Source organism: Dermochelys coriacea, chromosome 1, assembly GCF_009764565.3.
Source record: "Dermochelys coriacea isolate rDerCor1 chromosome 1, rDerCor1.pri.v4, whole genome shotgun sequence".
NCBI lineage: Eukaryota > Metazoa > Chordata > Testudines > Dermochelyidae > Dermochelys > Dermochelys coriacea.
The window spans coordinates 129644855-129665588 of record NC_050068.2 but is presented as its reverse complement, the minus strand read 5'-3'; the positions used below and the strand labels follow the sequence as shown (position 1 = coordinate 129665588).

General features: G+C 40.1%; 1 protein-coding gene across 2 annotated transcripts in view; it reads left to right on the top strand.

Moving 5' to 3' along the window:
* Window positions 1-20734, top strand: part of LOC119849804 (pseudouridine 5'-phosphatase) — a 134607-nt gene that overhangs the window by 21526 nt on the left and 92347 nt on the right. The window contains exon 2 of one of the 2 annotated variants that reach the window (XM_043499616.1): window positions 6381-6433. The exons of the other annotated variant lie outside the window; for it this stretch is intronic. The gene's annotated coding sequence lies outside the window, so the exon portion shown is untranslated. The remainder of the gene's footprint in view (window positions 1-6380; window positions 6434-20734) is intronic. 2 annotated transcript variants of the gene reach the window in all.

Sequence of the window (20734 nt, the reverse complement as noted above, 5' to 3'; positions counted from 1 at the left end):
ATGACTGCTCTCTCTTTTTTTTTTTTAATAAATATGTTTTGCCATTAAAAAAAAAAAAGACATCTCCCTTCTCCTCCCCCCAGCCACACACAAAAGGATACATCTCTCTTCCCCGCTTGTGTCCCTCCTGCAAAACCTAGGTGTACCAAATTGACAAGTTGAGCAGAATTGAATTCTACTGAATCTTGATTGAAGCCAATGGAACTCTACTCCCGCTCTGTCTGTCTTGTCTATTTAGAAGATTTGGTCAAGAAAACTCTAGAAATTAAAAAAGAAAAAAATATTGTGGGAATTAAAAAATTGCTGGTTGAGAATTTTGAAAAGTCTTCTCAATTTCTTTTTTCTGTAGTCAAAGAATTTTCACCAGCTCAATAGCAGGTTAAAAACCCTCAAAATATTTCAATTACAGTTTACTTCAAAAAAAGTTTTTCTCCCCATTGAAATTTTGATTAGCTCTACTATTTATATTGTAAGTTCCTCACAACTGAGAATTACCTTGTACTATTTGCATGTTCAGTAACTAGGGCAGTGGTGGGCAACCTGCGGCCCACGGGCCATAGGTGGCCCGTCAGGGTAATATGCTGGTGGGCCGCCAGACTGTTTGTTTACATTTGCAAGGCCACCCACCCACAGCTCCCAGTGGTACTGAGTGCTCCACATCAAAGTAACTCTAATGTCAGGCTTCTTAAATCTAAACTACAGGGGAGCAAAGCCACTTGTCTCTCAAGATGTAAATTTTGACCTGTGTTTGCAACACTGAGATAGGAAGGAAGAATGATCAAGCAATAATAGAATGACACCTAAGCCAGTTTGCAATATCTGTTCCTTTATTTTCAACACTGTCAATCACACAGAAGAATGAAATGATAAAATAAAGTTTCTTCTACCCTTTCAGTTTTTGTACAAGTATTTTTCATTTCATTTAATGGGATACACAGCCGTGATTCTTGTAACTCTAAGCCATCACATTCAAAACACAATCATAACATAACATTTCAGTTATGCCCAGAACTGTTCTCTAGTGATACAAGACACAGTCTCTCTCCTCTGAGATAGTTGAAAATATAGCCCTACTAGGAACAGTCACAAACTCTACTTCCAGCACTGTAATTCTACTTCACATGAATTTGGCACGCCAGCAGGCATCTGCTCTTGGCTCACTAACTGGGTTTTCCATCTAAATCTTTTGTAATTTACTGTATTTATTGGGGGGGGGCAGATAGTGGGAACGATGTTTGTCTTTTGGCTTCTCTAACGTTGCTTTCTTTACAACATTTTAAACAAGAAACTCTAGGTTTGGGGATAAATGAATTTCTGGCTTAACTCCAGAGCATCCCTAAGTAAAGCTGGAGAGAGGCATGGTCTGAGCACAAGATTTAGGAGTAGAGCTGTCCGGAAAAATTAAATTAAAACAGAAAAAAAAAAAAAAGATTTCCTCCCCCTGCCCCCCCTTTTTTGTCAAATTTCCATGGAAATTTTTATTCTTTGGTGAAAAACTGAAATACTTTGTCCCAAAGCCTAAATATTCTGAGCTTTGAACAAAAACACTCTGAAATGGACTCTGAAATGCCACTATGATACCTTATGCCTCATTTCTCCTCTGCTGGCTGGGCTTCCTGGTCAGACTCTGTCTCCCACAGTATAACCGAATGAAGAAAGGTTGTCTGTTATGAGTCCTTTGCACAGCTGATCTAATCTCTCTCTCCATCAGTTTCCATATCTTTGTTTGTATTTTTAAACAATGGCTTAGTTTAAAGTGGTGTTGTGAAGATTTTCCAGCTAATAAAGGCTAGAAACAGGATAGATCAATTATCCCTTAAAAAAAAAAATCTGGGAGATGGAAAAATTGAATCCAGTATTCTGTTTCATATTTTCAGACTTCTATTATCAGGGTGGTTTTGAATATTTTTTTTATTTGATAAGTATATTCCTTTTATTTGAACAGTATTTGAAACAAGTGATTCCTTGTTAAGTTGGATAAGTTTTCATCTAGGATTGTATCTTTATGGTTAGATTACATAGTTTTCAAAATAGTAGATTGTGAAATAAATTTTCACAGACTTCTGCAGGCTTTCAACCAGTATGCCAATTCTGGATGGAGTGCAGGAATGATTGTATTTGATAGAAGTCAAAGGAGCATTTTTTTTAATGTAAACTAATTGCAGTTGTTTCATTTGTCTCCCTGTATCCTGGAAGTAGAAGTGTGATTCCTTTGTGCACTGGAGATGTTTTTATAAAGATGATGTTTGCACTGTGTGCTGAGCTTCATGGGTAGAAGTGTACTTGGAATTTTTTTATAGAATAAATGTGACTACTCCCATGAACTTCCCAAGCACATAACCCCTGTTACTCAGGCCCTGGGCAGGGAGTAATATTTGTTCCTTAATGGATATGTATAACATGGTATCACAATAACAGGGAAATGCATATGTATTCTCCCTCTGTGCTTCAGCAAGGGAACCCACATTAGGCTTCTAGGTCCCCAGCTGTTGCCTCTCTTTCCTGGAAGCCCATATCTCTCACCCTTCTGACCAGGGTATTTCCACACTGAGCAGTTCCCTACGTATGCTGTTTATCCGACCCTCCATTATCTGGCTCTCCATGTTAACTGGACAACCAGCACATACAGGTGTCTAAGGGGCTGATTTCTCCTGTGGCCACTAGATGGCGCTACGGCATGGCACTTTCACATTCTCTATCAGGATTTTTGATTATCGGATCTGGCCCCAGTCCCAATTAGATCAGATAAACGGGGTTCTGCTGTACTGTGATATCCCCAGCAGAAGACAGACTGCCTCAACTGGCTTTTTTTGCCTTCTCTTCAGAGACAGTTAACAGTGTAATTACCACAGTTAATATACCACACAGCTCTTTCTAAGCAAGCACATTTTATACTTAAGATAAAAGCAATACAGAGAAAACATATTAAAAACAACCTGCACACAAGCTAATAAACTTACTGGAGATCACCCTAACTTCAAAAGGTTGAGCAGTTCTTCAGACCCTAGCTAACCAGGGGTTTTCCTGTGATTACAAATTCATAACACCCATTGCTCAGAACAAGAACCCCCATTATTTTGTGAGTGAATCCTTTATTTAGTTTGGGGTCTTTGACTAGACTGCAAATAGGTAATCAGCCATACAGTGGGTCCCCTCCCCCGGGCGAAACTTTAAATGGCTGAGTTCATTCATAATCGGAGGGGTTATGTTCTCTTAGAGACTTCCTGGGAAACGCATTTAATTTTAAACATTCACATTTTTTCAGAAAGTCCTTTGAAGTTCCTAACATTTCCAAAGGTTAGCATTAGTCCACATCTCCTAGAGAAGTTATGTACAATCCCACAAAACAATAAACATTTTAAAGCATTTTAATACATTGGGCCCCAAAGGCATTATATTTAATTCAATAAGGTTTATCCAGGAGATTGTCCTATTTGTCACACATAGTACTTGAAATATTTATAGGTTAGTTAATTCTTTAGTTTAAAACACATTAAAACAAAACCTTCCCTCCCATTGAAGTTGGTGGTAATTACCTAATTACCGCTACCCTGTGGGGAAAGAATAGGACTCCAGGGTGTTAAGGTCGTTTTGCAGTGTGGACATTTTATTGTTTGACTTTTGCTTTTCAGAGAAAGGCTGATACAATTCATATAGCACACCTCTCTTCTTGCTCCATCATCCTTACCACGAAAATCCAAAAGGCCTGACTTCCTTCTAGTGCTTTGGCTTGGGCCAGGTGTTCCTGCTATAAGTTTATTTAAAATAAATAATATCATGGGATCTCCTTGTAGTAGCTTTGAAACTTCTCCTTTTGAACATTGGCAGTCAGCCAATATGAAATAGTCTGTCTCTTGGAGAATCAAATGAAGTGCATACCCAAGTAAGAAGCTAGATGTCTTAGCATTAACATCATATAGAAATACGGGTTATCAGCATGTTTACTAAGTAAACAAATGTTCAACCATTTTTTCTGACAGAGAAACAAAAGACTCTCTTTATTAGCCTCTAGGCCTCAATTTTTCCTTCTGGTGTTTATCTGATGTATTCTGCAGTTAAGTTTGGAACTTATCCAGTGCTGTGCAGGAAAAGAGACTGTTTTCATTTTCTACTAGATGCCAGGCAGCCTTTAAAATATTACCAAAAATGTAAAATATAATGGGCATTCTGGGCAGGATTTTCAAAAGTGCCCAAGTGACTTAGAGCATAAGTCACTGACTTTTAGTGGGACTTATGTTCCTAAATCACTTAAGTGCTTTTGAAAATCCAATCCATTGTCTCTTTCAGCATGCAGGGGCTTCCTGATTAAGCAGTCTCTTTTGAAGAGTGTTGTGGTGTGCTTAGGAGTATTCTCGCTCCCCATCCTTTCAAAGAAGGTGTTTCTTTTATTGCCTGTTTTAGTTGGGGAGTTAAGCTGTGTGACTTCCGTGGATACTTGCGTGCTTCCCTAAATAGACACCTATCTCATTTGACTTTCCAAAGAGAGCTTTTTTTCAGGAAGCAAAATATAGCTCCTCCTTCCTTTTGGTATAGAGTTTACCTGATTGGTGGCATACTTACAACTTAGCATCAGAATGATACGTGTTTGACTGGTGTTATGTATTTGGGGGTTACTTCTAAGTGAAGTGAGCTGTAGCTCACGAAAGCTTATGCTCAAATAAATGTGTTAGTCTCTATGGTGCCATAAGTACTCCTTTTCTTCTATTTGTGACCTTATAGATAGGGTTAAGACATGAATACTAGACTGCAGTAGAAGTACTCTTCTTTTAAAAAAATATAGAGGTGAAAATAGGGTGTCTTTAAATGTAAATTAGGAGGCCCTTCATATTTGTCAACAGACTTCTTTTGGCCTGTGGACACAAAATACTTCTTTGCGTGTAAAACAAACAAAGTCAGCTTGAGCTGTTTCTTCCACAGAAAAATTCTCCAAATGATGCAAGCCCTAAGAGGCAAAGCTCAATGTCCCTTGAGATTAGTTCTGTGCATTTATTACTTTGGACACTATAAACGTATTTTCATAGTGAGCCTCTTAGCAGTAACTTGAATTCCCAGCAGGGTGTACCACAGGAAGAATGAGAAGTCCTACAGAACTTTGTGTGACCAACAGTAGTGATTCTCTAGACTTGTTGCAGTAATTAATGTATAGTATACTCATGTATCATTGGATGGCATAGATTTATGTTAAAGTAATATTGTGAGAAAAAAATAGTCTAGAGTAACTTAGATTTGCAAAAAATGTAACCTAAACTAGATTACTTACCTGTTCCCTATTACAATGAATAATTGATAATTTTAGTGAATTATGCTAAGTGCTAATCAAAAAAATTAATTTGCAAATCATCATTCAATTAAATTAGCAGCAGTAATTTTAATTGTCAGCAATCATATTCATTATTTTTCCTTTAGCTTTCAGAATCTATAGTTTAACAGCCACTTGAGGAGATTTATTGAATACTTTGCTGTAAGACCTGTATAACTAGCTTCTAATTTTAAAGCAACTATTACTGTAGTATGAGTCATTATTCAGTGGCTGCTAATTATTTTGGTTCAGTTTTTAAATTAAAAGGTAAGCATAAGTTTTACAAAGTGAGCTCATTGTTACAGACCCTGTAAACTGAACAGCCCAACAATTCAAAATACAAAACACATCCTATATGGAGTATTAGGGTCACAACTGAGAGCTTTTGTGGGACTATTCATTTACATCTCTTCCTGTGGTGTCCCACAAAGGGCTTGTCTACACTGGCACTTTACAGCGCTGCAACTTTCTCCCTCGGGGTGTGAAAAAACAGCCCCCTGAGCGCTGCAAGTTTCAGCTCTGTAATGTGCCGCTATAGACAGTGCAGTAGTGCTGGAGCATGTTCCCAACGCTGGTAGCTACACCCCTTGTGGAGGTGGGTTTTTTAGAGCTCTGGGGGAGCTCTCTCCCACCGCAGTGCTCTGACTACACAAGCCACATTAAAGCGCTTCTGCGGCAGCACTTTAGCGTTGCCAGTGTAGACAAGCCCTAAAACCTCACCTGTTCTTGAGTAGCAGGAAAAGTGATGCTTTAGCCACTCCCTCTCGATTGTTTTTTTTTTCTTTATCTATGCAATATTGGGAAATTGCAGCATTAGTCTCACAAGAGAAATGTCCAGTTAGTGTTGGTGGCGTGTCCTGGTGCAGGACTGAATAACGTCACATTAATGGTTATACTCTATGGTAATCTTTTTTTGAGAACATGTATTTTTACACTTTCAGTTGTTCCCCCTTTTTCTCTTGCTACTCTGCTGTAAGCAATTCAAAAAGTCAACCACTAAACAGTTGACCCTGTTCTCTTCTCAACCAACACATTACTCCTGTCATATGTTTTTACATTAGTGCTCTGTTTCCTTTCACAGAAGGATTGGATGAACTGGTTTGGAAAAAAATAAGAACTCACCCAGAACCGGAGGTTAGTTGTCTAAGGTTCTAAATGTCCATTTCAAGTAAAGGATATAAAAAGCCCCCTCAAACTCCCTCTGTGCTTCCCTTTGGTCCTGCTTGGCAAATTGTGGAACCATCATTTACCCAATTTTTTCCATGCTTCTGGATGCGTTTCTGTTACACCAATAAAAATGATACCAACAGGATCTTGTAAGAGGGACAAGGCAAATTGCCATGTTTATTGCAATTTCTATATAGATCCATTCACGCACACAGATATTCATTCACAGGTTCTGTAAAAAGGTTGTAATATTTACCAGCCTAGACATTGCTCGTGCCAAGTCACTGGCCAGGTGGCCTGTACATGAGAGTGGAGCCGAGTCATTGTCATGCGCATCTGATGCTCCTGGAGGGTGATCGTAGAACCAGACTCAAAGAACACAGTCCCGGGGTCCAATCTTTATAGGTCTCTGGTTCAATACAAGTCTATGGAAGTCGTTTCATCATGTTGAATTTACAATTGAGATGACCCTCAATCAGCTCAATCAGCTGGTAGTACATCCATGACGGCTCCATGACGGCTAGGTGTTATCTTCTTGTTCTTCCTTGATGCGTTTTGGGTGGATTCCGGTTCGCCCTCCGGGGGTCATCCAGTTATCTCCACTTTGAATATTCTTCGGCCCATCGATACCAAGGTTGAAATTCTTAGGATTAGGCTGGCACCATTTTCTAACCAATTATTTCCCTGCTTCAGGCTCCTAATTCCATGCACTCATCATTCATTCTTTTACTTAACAACACAATCTATGACTCTTGATTCATTTAACAAGTTTTATCCCACTATCTATTTTTCCCTCTTTTGATACCAAGATTTACATAGGCATGACAAGGGGCCCCCGCGGAGGAAGCGCATCAGGGTGTTGTTGTAAAGAACAGCATTGTTTCCTCAAAGTTCTTATCACTTTCCAGCACAGACTCTTTGTCCTGTACCGGCCTGAAATAATTAGCACTTTGGCCTTGCATTTGTTACAGAGTGAAATTCAACAGCATGGAACTGATGTTCATACCTTTTTACAATACCTATATATTCTTTTGTCTATCTTTATTTCTACTATTACATAGAATTATAATTATCATACTTGTATAACTTTGAGGGTGACCCAACACTGCACCCTGTCTTTACAGTTGCAAGTGTCTTGTAGTGACAGCTCTTAGTAGTTGTTTGGTTGCTTCTTGCGGGTTTTACTCTGTTTTTTGTTTGTTTTGTTAGATTGCTGAGATGGCAATTTGATCAGCTGCTCTTGTTGCAAGGTGTCTGCCCAGAGCCACGTCTGGTGGACTGCCTCAGTCCTCTGTCCTCAGGCAGGTGCACTTATGTCTGCATTATCTGTTAATTGGACAAACAGCCTCTATCACATTCTGTACTCAGAAAGACCCCACAGGTTTAATTGTCTGCTTTTCCTTGTCAAATTGTGTGAATTTGGCTGTTATTTCTGTATAGCTGAGAAGTGTGGTATGACACCAGCAGAAGTGTCAATTTTTATGAATGAAATTCTGCTAATTTGTATACTGGGACAACCTCTTGGCATCTGTATGAAAACTATATAGATGGGTTTTTAACAGTAAAACAATCTTGGTAAAACAATCTTGGGTTTTTATAATATGCCCTAATAACTAGTACAGGCAAGTTGCCTAGTGGGAGACTGCACCATTGCCTACCCCAGGAGTTCAAAAATCACAAGAGTTTTAAAATAATAGAAGTATTTTTCTGGTTTTTGAGCCTTTAGGGTGCACTTATTGATGTTTTCAAGAATTTCTGCACAACCATGAGCAGTAGAAACTTTTTTTAATAAAAGCTGAAATTTTCATGCAAACTCTTGATTCCAGCAGCAGGAGCTTTATTTAAAAAGTTGAAAATATCACAAGATTTGTAAAATTGTGAGAGCTGGTAACGACTGCTTAACACTGATACAGCAGGGAAATGGACTTGCTTCTTAAAATCCCTTGCGTATGGAAATTAGACCATACTTTGCACAGCATGCACTTTCTTATTCTCTCTAAATTCTTGTATTGTTCTGATCGCCGTAGCACATGGACTATCAAGCATTTACAGTCTTTTTTTATAATATCAAAATTATATTCCATCATCTGTATCCATTTTTGTATTGATGGTATGTCGGAGAAAAACACAGTTCTCACTCTCAGGTTGGGTGCAGCAAGTCAGATACAGTTTATTACCTCAAGCGATTGCACAGAGTGAGAGAGTGCGCTAGGACACAGGGTTTCCCCACCTACACAGGTCTCTCAAAGATAAACAATTAGATAAACAAGTATTTATACCTTTATTACAGACAATAATAAGCAACAACTGCATATTGTTTATACATATTCCTTCATGATATCTTATTTTTCTTACCATTTCTCTTATAGTCTGCATTCTATTCTTATCTAATACGAGGTCACAACAGCCTCTTTCACGGTTGTTTTCCACTCTCTTTGCACTATCCCTGCTTCTACAAATCTCGTGTTATTAAAGCTAGAGTTAGCCTGACTCGTGCTCAATATAAAGGTCTGCATCCAAATTCTGTTTATCTACTTCCACACTCCCCTCTTTTGTGCTTCTAGCACAACTATCAATTTTAAACTTCCGTTTTCATTAAATTTTGTATTTCAAACTCTTCATCAAATATTTCAACCTTAGGGGTATTAATTGGATACAGTGACAATGCATGGTTAGTATGGACATGAAAAGTATTATTATTATTACGTCCTTTACAACAACAATAACATAACCCTAAACCAAATAAGAACAATACAAGCAATAACATGCCCACACTAATACTATAATGGGGTTGTTGCACAGTTTTAGTCACCAAACCCAATACATCATACTATGTACATAAGTTTATATGTCTATAAGCAGTAAGAAAGGCATACTTTTCAACTTGATATATATTTTGAAGCATATGAAGTTGCCCTTGTAACTCAGAAATGTTCTGAATCTCTGGTAGGAGTGAAAGTCAATTTTGGAATCAATCAGGTATTAGGGTATCTGAAACCTAAGAGCTGATTGAAAAATTCTATCCACAGGCCTGCAACAGTGGATATTAATTCATATTAAAATGAATATCTTGTCATATGGTGGCCTCAACATGCACACAGCTATCATTGGCTTGGAAGAGTAGGTGTCCTGCCAGGGTAGTTCCTTGTCCCATACCCTCCCAACAAACGTTGTCATGAACAGTGACAACTTCCCCTGGCTTCGGTCTGCGTAGACACTGAAGCTGTGGGGGTTCTAACGGCCAGAATATCCATTGACTCCCTCTCGCTATCCAAATGTCGGGTGTTACTCTGGGAGCACAGACTAAAAATCGATTAGGCATACCAGATAGTCTATTCTCAAATGTCTGGGTGAATTACCCAGTCCCACATACATCCTCCAAATCTCAGTTCAAGTTCTACCCCCAACATAGTGTCAGAATTGCAAATCAGTCAAGACAATTACCCTTTTGCTCTTCTTCCTTCATCTACATGATATATCTCCTGAGGACAGCCTTCAAAATCTGCATATGAAAAACACTGTTGTTTAATACCTAGAGCCTACTTTAGAAAGTCATCTGGATTGTTCATAGTATTTGGGAAGAAGTCCAAGGGAAAAGTGAGCTCTGTTCATAGATTCCAGAGTAGCAGCCGTGTTAGTCTGTATTCGCAAAAAGAAAAGAAGTACTTGTGGCACCTTAGAGACTAACAAATTTATTAGAGCATAAGCTTTCGTGAGCTACAGCTCACTTCATCGGATGCATTTGGTGGAAAAAACAGAGGAGAGATTTATATATACACACACACAGAGAACATGAAACAATGGGTTTATCATACACACTGTAAGGAGAGTGATCACTTAAGATAAGCCATCACCAGCAGCAGGGGGGGGGAAGGAGGAAAACCTGTCATGGTGACAAGCAAGGTAGGCTAATTCCAGCAGTTAACAAGAATATCAGAGGAACAGTGGGGGGTGGGGTGGGGGGGAGAAATACCATGGGAAAATAGTTTACTTTGTGTAATGACTCATCCATTCCCAGTCCCTATTCAAGCCTAAGTATCCAGTTTGCAAATTAATTCCAATTCAGCAGTCTCTCGTTGGAGTCTGTTTTTGAAGCTTTTTTGTTGAAGGATAGCCACTCTTAGGTCTGTAATCGAGTGACCAGAGAGATTGAAGTGTTCTCCAACTGGTTTTTGAATGTTATAATTCTTGACGTCTGATTTGTGTCCATTCATTCTTTTACGTAGAGACTGTCCAGTTTGGCCAATGTACATGGCAGAGGGGCATTGCTGGCACATGATGGCATATATCACATTGGTAGATGCGCAGGTGAACGAGCCTCTGATAGTGTGGCAGATGTGATTAGGCCCTATGATGGTATCCCCTGAATAGATATGTGGACAGAGTTGGCAACGGGCTTTGTTGCAAGGATAGGTTCCTGGGTTAGTGGTTCTGTTGTGTGGTGTGTGGTTGCTGGTGAGTATTTGCTTCAGATTGGGGGGCTGTCTGTAAGCAAGGACTGGCCTGTCTCCCAAGATCTGTGAGAGTGATGGGTCATTCTTCAGGATAGGTTGTAGATCCTTGATGATGCGTTGGAGAGGTTTTAGTTGGGGGCTGAAGGTGATGGCTAGTGGAGTTCTGTTATTTTCTTTGTTGGGCCTGTCCTGTAGTAGGTGACTTCTGGGTACTCTTCTGGCTCTGTCAATCTGTTTCTTCACTTCAGCAGGTGGGTATTGTAGTTGTAGGAATGCATGATAGAGATCTTGTAGGTGTTTGTCTCTGTCTGAGGGGTTGGAGCAAATGCGGTTATATCGTAGAGCTTGGCTGTAGACAATGGATCGAGTGGTATGATCTGGATGAAAGCTAGAGGCATGTAGGTAGGAATAGCGGTCAGTAGGTTTCCGATATAGGGTGGTGTTTATGTGACCATCGCTTATTAGCACCGTAGTGTCCAGGAAGTGGATCTCTTGTGTGGACTGGTCCAGGCTGAGGTTGATGGTGGGATGGAAATTGTTGAAATCATGGTGGAATTCCTCAAGGGCTTCTTTTCCATGGGTCCAGATGATGAAGATGTCATCAATGTAGCGCAAGTAGAGTAGGGGCATTAGGGGACGAGAGCTGAGGAAGCGTTGTTCTAAGTCAGCCATAAAAATGTTGGCTGGTCACTCGATTACAGACCTAAGAGTGGCTATCTTTCAACAAAAAAGCTTCAAAAACAGACTCCAACGAGAGACTGCTGAATTGGAATTAATTTGCAAACTGGATACAATTAACTTAGGCTTGCATAGAGACTGGGAATGGATGAGTCATTACACAAAGTAAAACTATTTCCCCATGGTATTTCTCCACCCCACCCCCCACTGTTCCTCTGATATTCTTGTTAACTGCTGGAATTAGCCTACCTTGCTTGTCACCATGAAAGGTTTTCCTCCTTTCCCCCCCCCCCCCCCGCTGCTGGTGATGGCTTATCTTAAGTGATCACTCTCCTTACAGTGTGTATGATAAACCCATTGTTTCATGTTCTCTGTGTGTGTATATAAATCCGTCCTCTGTTTTTTCCACCAAATGCATCCGATGAAGTGAGCTGTAGCTCACAAAAGCTTATGCTCTAATAAATTTGTTGGTCTCTAAGGTGCCACAAGTACTGCTTTTCTTTTTGTTCATAGATTGTATAAGTTGATTAGTATTCAGTCATGTTAGGGCCAAGTCTAAATGGATTTATAATCAGTCATGTTGTGACCAAGCAGGAGGTTCAAATGCCAGAATGCCTCGGGGCGCTGTGGCATCTGCTTTTAGGACAGACATGACAAATCCACACAGGGGAAAAGAGAGGACAGAAAAGAATAGAGAATGTATATGTACAGTGCTCTTTCTGCAAAACACTTGTGGCTGCTTCAGTGACTTGTTTCCATAATATGGTCATTTGGAAGCCTGCCATGGTGTGTGTGATTAATTAACCCTACCTTCTCAGTATTGGAGCTGAATACATATCCTTTTTGGAAGGGCAATATTTTGACTTTCCTTAACTAAACTCTCCTCTGTCCTCTTCTAGGTTGCTGCTCCTTGGTAGAGTCCTTGGCTGCATGTTCTGTGGTTTTCACACAATTTCATTGCTCTCTGTGCAGTTCACTGGTGGTTTTTTTAAAACTCCTGCGTCCCCTAGCACCATTCTTAGGTTTGAAGATGTAACAGGAAAACACTGGTACAGTCTACACTAACACTTCTGCCATTTCTATCCCAAGTAGAGTTGCACGGCTAATAAAGAAACAAGAGCTTTCCCCAAAAAGGCTGGTACAGATGCTAGAAGGGGAATTATCAGAGAAAATGTTATGAGTGAAATGAGAAGTTATTACTTAGCAATGCCTGGAGCTTTCCAAGTGTGTTGTCTCCACAGAAGCACATTCGTTTTTCTTTGTTCTCCATTCATTCAGATTAGATTTTGGACAGGCAGAACAATACTGAGGGGTTTTGGAGTACACATGCGCACCTGGATCGTTGTTGTTTGGCATGGTTGATAAGGGGAGCTCACCTACAATAGTTTCAGTGGCTCTGGTATTCACAAGGACTGGTGCACAGTTCCTAGAATGTGGTACTAGAAAGACCGTACATAACTACAACGTTAAGTGAGGAGTTAATCTTCCTGAAAAATGCAACTTTAAGTGAAATGATGTTAAGCGAATCCAGTTTCCCCATAAGAATGAATGTAAATGGGGGAGTTAGGTTCCAGGGAAACTTTTTTTTGCCGTACAGTACAGTACAGTACAGTTGGGAGGTGCCCCACCTTACCCCACACAAGCACCACCCACTGGCACTGGAGACAATGAGGCAGGCAAGGAGGCTGAAGATGCTGTAGGCTAGGAGAAGCACATTGCACAGCAGTAGCTTCCCCTACTCTGAAAGCACCAGGGGCAGGGAGCTCAACCCTCGGCCCACCCACTCCACCCCTTCCCCCAAGCCCCCACCCTTAGCCCGCCTCTTCTTCCCCCCACCCCCTTTTACTCCGCACGCCACGTCCTCACTCCTCACCCCCTCCGTCCTGCCTGCAGCAATCAGGTTGCTTGCGGTGTTCAGGAGGGAGTGGGGAGGAGCAAGGACATGGTGTGCGACCTCCCTCCTCTGCTTCCTGAACACTGTGAGCCAGCTGAGTGCCAAGGACAGAAGGCGGGGAGGGGGTGGTGCGCTGCGTCCTCACTCCTCCCCCTTCCTTCCTGCCCGCAGCAATCAGCTGGCTTGCGACATTCAGGGGGCAGGAGGGTGGGGGGAGGAGCGAGGACTTGGTGTGCAGCTTCCCTCCTCCCTCCCCTTCATCCTGCCTGCTGCACTCAGCTGTTTTGCAGCATTCAGGAGACAAAGGGGAAGGCGCTGGGCGGGGGGGGGGGGGCATAGGGGAACTGATGGGGGTCTGCCAGCTGTAGACAAAGCAGGCAGCCAAACGACGTTATAGTGAAGCATTGCACAACTTTAAATGGAGCTTGTTCTGTATATGAGCAGGGATGTAATAGTGAAACAACATTAAGCAAAAGGACGTTAAGTGCGGAGTTACTGTATATTAGGCAAACTCCAGGTTCTGGTGCAGAAATTTAGTTTTACTACTTCCGTTGTTTATACTAGAAAAATGGGTCCAGAAGCAGATTTGCCAAAATACTACAGGAAAGCCTGTTTTGCAGAATTTTTAGCCAGGAAATATCAGAGAATTAATTTCAGATCGTATATGGGTCACAGGCAATGTTCCCTCTAATTTTTAACAGGCCATGTGTGCAAAAAATTTCTTCAGTGCAAATTTTTGTGCTCACGGTGTTTTGCCGTGTGTGTGGGTTTTAGGATCTGTGTGCACGTGCACACACGCACAGCTTAGAGGGAACAGTGGTCACAGGCAGCAGTCAATGTGGTGATCTTGTACTAAATCCTAATGTCCAATTTGACCATATTAAAGATCCATCACAAAATCTGATATAGTTTCCAATGCTCAAGAGAAGCCTAGCACTGGAATAGCAGAGATGAGGTGTTCTTTTACTGTGTCTGTTGCCTCATCTGTAAAATGGTGATCTATCATACACAACTCTGTAAAGCATGTTACCAATCCTGAGATGCTGTCCATATCTGCTGCTTATCCATTTCCCCACCACACCAGCTCCTCAGTAAATGCCAAGTCAAAATCAAATTTGGCCTATTGTTCAAAGCCTTCCCTTGAATTAGTTCAAGCTACTCTCCATGATTGTGATTGATGATCTCAGCTCTATTCCTCTGTAACAAATGAGCTTCATAATTCTGTTCCTCATAAATTTTGCTGTCTTTATAAAAGGTCCTACACTGTAGAACTCTACATTGGCCAAACTGGACAGTCTCTACATAAAAGAATGAATGGACACAAATCAGACGTCAAGAATTATAACATTCAAAAACCAGTTGGAGAACACTTCAATCTCTCTGGTCACTCGATCACAGACCTAAGAGTGGCTATACTTTAACAAAAAAGCTTCAAAAACAGACTCCAACGAGAGACTGCTGAATTGGAATTAATTTGCAAACTGGATACAATTAACTTAGGCTTGAATAGAGACTGGGAATGGATGAGTCATTACACAAAGTAAAACTATTTCCCCATGGTATTTCTCCCTCCCATCCCACCCCCCACTGTTCCTCTGATATTCTTGTTAACTGCTGGAATTAGCCTACCTGCTTGTCACCATGAAAGGTTTTCCTCCTCCCCCCCCCCCCCCCCGCTGGTGATGGCTTATCTTAAGTGATCACTCTCCTTACAGTGTGTATGATAAACCCATTGTTTCATGTTCTCTGTGTGTGTGTATATAAATCTCTCCTCTGTTTTTTCCACCAAATGCATCCGATGAAGTGAGCTGTAGCTCACGAAAGCTTATGCTCTAATAAATTTGTTAGTCTCTAAGGTGCCACAAGTACTCCTTTTCTTTTTGTGTTAAAAGAGATCATCCTAAGAACATCAGAATAACTGTACTGGTTCAGACCAATAGTCCATCTTGAATCCTATCCTGTTTTCTGACACTGGCTGGTGCCAGATGCTTCAGAGAGGATAAAACAGAACAGGGCAATTTATTGAGTTATCCATCCTCTCCTGTCTAGTATCAGCTGTTAGAGGCGTAAGGACACCGAGAGCATGAGATTGTGTCCCTGACCATCTTCGCTAATAGCTATTGATGGACATATCGTCCATGAATGTAACTAATTCTTTTTGGAACCCAGTTATACTTTTGGCCTTCACAACATCCCCTGAGAATGAGTCCCACAGGTTGACTGTACATTTTGTGAAGAAGTACTTCCTTATATTTATTCTAAACCTGCTGCCTATTCATTTCATTGGGTTACCCCCAGTTCTTGTTTTATGTGAAGGGGTAAATAACACTTCTTTATTCACACCATTCATGATTTTATAGACCTCTATCATAACATCCCTCAGTTGTCTCTTTTCTGAGTTGTACAGTCCCTGTCTTTTTAATCTCTCCTCAAATGGAAGCTGTTCCATACCCCTAATTGTTGTTGTACTGTTGTCAGTACTTTTTCGTGTGTATTTGTATATATATATTTGAGATGGGGAAACCAGAGCTGCATGCAGTATTCAAGGTATGCGCATATCATGGATTTATATAGTGTCATTATGATATTTTCTGTATTATCTATCCATTTCGTAATGGTTCCTAACATTCTGTTATCTTTTTTGACTTCTGCTGCAAATTGAGTAGATGTTTTCAAAGAACTATCCACAATGACTCCAAGATATTTTCTTGAGTAATAACAGCTCATTTAGACCCCATCTCTGTGTATGTATTGTTGGGATTATGTTTTCCAGTGTGTATTATTTTGTATTTATGAACAATGAATTTTGTCTGCCAATTTGTTGCCCAGTCTCCCAATTTTGTGAGATTTTTGTGACTCTTTGCAGTCAGATTTAGACTTACCTATCCTGAGTAATTTTGTGTTATCTGCAAACTTTGCCACCTCACTGTTTACCAGTTTTTACAGATAATTTATGAATATGTTGAATAGCACAGATTCTAGTTCAGATCCTTGGGGGACACCATTACTTACTTCTCTCTGCTTTGAAAACTGATAATTTATTTCTACCCTTTGTTTGCTATCTTTTAACCAGTTACTGATCCATGAGAGGACCTTCCCTCTTATCTCATGACTGCTTACTTTGCTTAAGAACCTTTTGTGAGGGAGCTTGTCAACATTTTTCTGAAAGTCCAAGTACACTATATCCATTGGCTCACCTTGTCCACATGTCTGCTTATCCCATGAAATAATTCTAATAGATTGGTAAAGAATAAATTCACTTTACAAAAGCTTGTATTGACTCTTCCCCAACATATTGTCAGGTTTCAGAGTGGCAGCCGTGTTAGTCTGTATTCGCAAAAAGAAAAGGAGTACTTGTGGCACCTTAGAGACTAACAAATTTATTAGAGCATAAGCTTTCGTGAGCTACAGCTCACTTCATCGGATGCATTTGTAGCTCATGAAAGCTTATGCTCTAATAAATTTGTTACTCTAAGGTGCCACAAGTACTCCTTTTCTTCTTCCAACATATTGTGTTAATCTGTGTGTCTGATAATTCTGTTCTTTACTGTAGTTTCAACCAGTTTGCCTGGTACATAAGTTAGTCTTATAGGCCTGTAATTGCCAAGATCACCTCTGGAGCCTTTTTTAAAAATTGGCATCAAATTAGCTATCTGCCAATCATCTGGTTCAGAGGCTGATTTAAGTGATAGTTTACATACCATAGTTAGTAGTTTTCAAATTCATATTTGAATTCCTTCAGAACTCTTTGTGAATCCCATTTGGTCCTAGTGACTTACTATTGTTTAATTTATTTATCCTGAATCTCTCTCTTCCCTGCCCTGCCCTACTTCACTAGAAAATAATGTGCCTACCTCTTTGACCTAGCTTTTCCCCCAACTAAAAAGAAAAACGCTTTCCATCAGTGAGGATAGAGAGGAGAAAAGGCTGGCATGTATAACTTTTAAAATGTGCAAGGAACTCAGATTTTTCAATAATGAGATCAGTTACTAGATATAAATATAATTGTGAATTATTGATACTTTATTTCATTCATTGATTTGAAATGCACTCATCACAAGCTCTGGGTACTTAATAAAACAAGTTTGATGAATGAACAATAATTAATTAATTAGTTTTTATAACAAAAAAATAAATCCCAACAATAAAGTTTACTCAGAAGGAATTTCTTCCAACTCATAAATGTTTCTTTACTGTATATATATTTTTTTTAATTTGTGGCCCCTCTTGAAATAATGCTGTTAGTTGCTCACTATATACTAATAGGTTATACTGGCTGTAGAATGACTGTGCCTAATAGGGTACAAAATGTGAGTGAGGCCAAACAGCAAAAATTAAGATGTTTGTACACCAATGCAAGGAGCCTAGGTAACTAGCCTAGGTAAATGGAGGAACTAGAGCTACTGGTGCAGGAAGTGAAACCAGATATTATAGGGATAACAGAAACATGGTGGAATAGTAGTCATGATTGGACTACAGGTATTGAAGGGTATGTGCTGTTTAGGAAAGACAGAAACAAAGGTAAAGGTGGTGGAGTAGCATTGTATATCAATGATGAGGTAGAATGTAAAGAAATGAGAAGCGATGCAATGGATAAGACAGAGTCCATCTGGGCAAAAATTACATTGGGGAAGATAACTATTAAAGCCTCTCCTACGATAGTGCTTGGGGTGTGCTATAGACCTCCGGGATCTCATTTGGATATGGATAGAGCCCTTTTTAATGTCTTTAATAAAGTAAATACTAATGGAAACTGCGTGATCATGGGAGACTTTAACTTCCCAGATATAGACTGGAGGACCAGTGCTAGTAATAATAATAGGGCTCAGATTTTCCTAGATGCGATAGTTGATGGATTCCTTCATCAAGTAGTTGCTGAACCGACTAGAGGGGATGCCATTTTAGATTTAATTTTGGTGAGTAGCAAGGACCTCATAGAAGAAATGTTTGTAGGGGATAATCTTGGCTCAAATGATCATGAACTAATTCAGTTCAAACTAAATGGAAGGATTAACAAAAATAAATCTGCAACTAGAGTTTTTGATTTCAAAAGGGCTGACTTTCAAACATTAAGGAAATTAGTTAGGGAAGTGGATTGGACTGAAGAACTTATGGATCTAAAGGTAGAGGAGGCCTGGGATTACTTTAAATCAAAGCTGCAGAAGCTATCGGAAGCCTGTATCCCAAGAAAGGGGAAAAAATTCATAGGCAGGAGTTGTAGACCAAGCTGGATGAGCAAGCATCTTAGAGAGCAAAAAGAAAAGCAGTACTTGTGGCACCTTAGAGACTAACAAATTTATTAGAGCATAAGCTTTTGTGAGCTACAGCTCACTTCATCGGATGCATTTGGTGGAAAAAAAGCCACAGATTCTGTGACTTCCGCAATCTCTGTGATTTCTGCGGGGGGCCAGTGTGGCTGACCTCCAAGGCTGTCAAAGCAGCTGCATTCCCCCCAACATCAGGCCCCTGGAGCAACCGCCCCCAGCCACAGCTCCCCCCAGTTTGCCCCCTAGCAGCGGCCCCTCCAGACGCGTTTCCCCCCCACCCCCACAGCGGTCCCTGTCCCCCCCCAGCAGTGACCCATTTAAGATTTAGTCATGGGTGTATATATAGTATAAGTCACGGGCTGTGAATTTTTGTGTATTGCCTGTGACCTGTCCATGACTTACTAAAAATACCCATGACTAAATCATAGCCATATCTATAGCTGAAGGAAGCTGGCATTCCTATTAACCTTATCTTCTTGATAAACTGTAGATTAAGTTAAAATGTGTTGTAATAAATTAATAAAACAGACAAAAAACTTAGATCCAGGCTTTATTCATTAAGTTCATTCATTCAATAAGTTACATTTTGCCATCTTCAAGTATCTTCCTGGATCACAGGCAGTTGATAAAGAGGAGATGCTTAGATACTACAGTGATGGGCACAATACACAACCCTAACCTGGCTAGATCTGTTCTTTTAATTCACATTCTCTTTGGTGATTTCAACAGATTAGAAACAATCATGTTTTACAGTATACTATGATGCAAGTCGCCTCCAGGCTCTCCGGATATGCTTCAGCGTATTTTTCTGCTGGATCAAAAATAGAGCAATCCAACACCTCTATAATTCTTGTCACTTTATCTGTATTTATTGTGACTGGCTTTTGCACAATGTAAGCAACAACACTGGAGTAGCCTTTCCTTTTTCTATACAAGAAGGGTCACTATAAAAATGACTATGGAATGACTTTGTGGCTAGGAAATAAAATCACTCTTTCCCACTAAAATGAAGTTGGTGGGCAATACGTCATATTGACTACATCTAGGTAAAAGATATGAGATGGGATGAAATTTAGAAGGACACAATTAACACAGGGAGGATTTTCAAAGGTAGAAAGGGGAGCTAGGCACAAAACTCTTGCCTTTCAATGGGAGTTGAGCTTTCCCTTCGTGCCTTTGACACTCACACCTTAGTTTTTATATAGAATATTTTACTTTCCATTGTTTGCATATGGTAAAATACAGTTACTTTCCACACTCATACTGTCTTGCCATTTAGCTGGCTATGCATTTCTCCCTCCCTCCCCCCCGGCCCCTGCTTGTAATGGAACAAAAACTAACCTGGCTGTAGTATGTTCAGCACTTTTTTTGAGATACTGCCATGTCAGCATGGATAACAAAGCTAAGAGTACTGTTACTGTTGGATAGCTAGCTGATGTTGCAGAGTTCCCAGGGGAAGTTCACACATGTTTTTGTATTTAAAAAAACCATGGAACTAATTGTGTGTGTTTGTGACACCACACATACACACACACACACATCCTCATGGTTGGCTCTGTTGTTTTTTTTAACCAAAAAAAATACAAATTATCGGCACTGGGAGTCTTATTTTATTTATTTTTAATTAGATGTTGTCCCAGATTCTGACTGAAGATTAAGTCCGAGTTATTTCAGTTACTTTTATTAATTGTGCTATAGTCCTATAGGTTTGCCCAGGGGAGTAAAGCTTCCACACCTGTGTAAGACCCTTCCAAATTGCAGCTATGGGCACAGGAGGACCACAAGGGTTCTGCATTCTTTAATAATGAAAATATCAGATGGAAAATCTTTTTGTTTCTTAAGAAAACATACATTCATAAGTTTACCTGAAGTCATGATATAAGAAACTAGGGATTCTTAGAATTTCCATTGCAGCCATTTGTCCAATGCCCAGGTTTTATCAAGGTCTAGGTTTCTTTTTTTTTCTAGTTGATCT